This window comes from Artemia sp. Qi Xiang Cuo, chromosome 14 (assembly GCF_049724085.1).
Source record: "Artemia sp. Qi Xiang Cuo chromosome 14, ASM4972408v1, whole genome shotgun sequence".
NCBI lineage: Eukaryota > Metazoa > Arthropoda > Branchiopoda > Anostraca > Artemiidae > Artemia > Artemia sp. Qi Xiang Cuo.
The window spans coordinates 9923181-9924863 of NC_142807.1; positions in this window are offsets into that span (position 1 = coordinate 9923181).

Sequence of the window (1683 nt, forward strand, 5' to 3'; positions counted from 1 at the left end):
CACACACACACACACAAACTTACACCCACACGCAAAAACTTACATGCACACAAAAACTTACATGCACACAAAAACTTACACACACAAAAAATAAAACACACTAAAAAAAAATTACACACACAAAAAAAAACAAACACACACATACACGAACACTTACGCACACACACGAAAACTAAAATACACACACGCCAAAACTTACACCCACACAAAAACTTACACACTTACCATATCACAGTTACATTGTCTTAATTTTTCAAATTTCATTTTGAAATTCTGTCGTGAAATACAAGAATTGGAATATTTCAGTAGTGACTTGTTTTGCTTTACCTTCTCGCAGTTATATTCTCTTGATTTTTCAAAGTTCATTTTGATTTTCTGTCATGAAATGCAAGAGTTGGAAAATTGGGGTCTTAGTCCACCAACCCGAATGATGGAAATCCACTAGCTCAGTATTGGGGTCCCAGTCCACCAGCCTGAACGGTGGAAATTCACTCGCTCAGAATTGGGGTCTTAGTCCACCAGCCTGAATGTTGAAAATCCACTAGCTCAAGATTTGGGTCTCAGTCCCCCAGTCAGAATGGTGGAAATTCACTGTTTAAGTTAGGTTAGGTTATATTATCAGGAGCGCTCAGGATAAATTAACCTAACCTTTTCCGGCGAGTATGGTTAGGTTAGGCTAGATTAAGTTAGGTTAGGTTAAGTTAGGTTAGGTTAGCCCATGTACGCTTCACTTAGGTCAGCTTAGGTTAGGTGAGAGACAGGCAAAAAGTTAGGTGTATGATTAGGTTAGGTTAGGTTAGATTAAGTTAGGTTAGGTTAAGTTAGGTTAGGCTAGGTTAGCCGACGTCCGCGCGCGTACGGAGGCTAACCTAGCCTAACCTAACTTAACCTAACCTAACTTTGTGCCTGTGTTTGTGTACGTAAGTTTTTGCTGCTGCTGTGTAAGCTTTTGGCGTGTGTGTGTAAGTTTTCTGTGTGTACGTGTCGTCGGAAGTTTGTGTGTGACTGTGTGTGTATGATGTGTGCGTGTGTAAGTTTTGTGTGCGTGTGTGTGTGAGTTTTGTGTTGTGTTCAGCTGTGGAAGTTTTCTGTTTGTGTGTGTGTGTGTGATGTGTGTGTGTGTGTGTGTGTGTGTGTGTGTACAGCTTTTGTGTGTGTGAAGTTTGTGGCGTGTGCTGTGTAAGTTTTCGTGTGTGGTGATGTGTGTGTAAGTTTTGTGTGTGTGTGTGTGTGTGTGTGTGTGTGTGTAAGTTTGTGTGTGTGTGTGTAAGTTTTGTGTGTGTGTGTGTGATGTGTGTGTGTGTGTGTGTGTGTGTGTGTGTGTGTGTGTGTGTGTGTGTGTAAGTTTTGTGTGTGTGTGTGTGTGCATGTGTGTGTGTGCGTGTGTGTGTAAGTTTTTGTGTGTTTGTGTGTTTGTGTTTTTTTGTTTTTTTGTGTGTTTGTGTGTGTCTTTGTTTGTTTGTGTGTGTGTTTGTTTGCATGTAAGTTTTTGTGTGCATGTAAGTTTTCGTGTGCATGTGTAAGTTTTCGTGTGTGTGTGTTTGTTTGTGTGTGTAAGTGTTTTTGTTTTTTTGAGTTTGTGTTTGAGTTTTTGTGTGTGTGTGTTTTTGTGTTTGTTCGTGTGTGTAATTTTGTGTGTGTGTGTGTGTGTATTTTTTTGTGTGTGTGTGTAAGTTTTAGTGT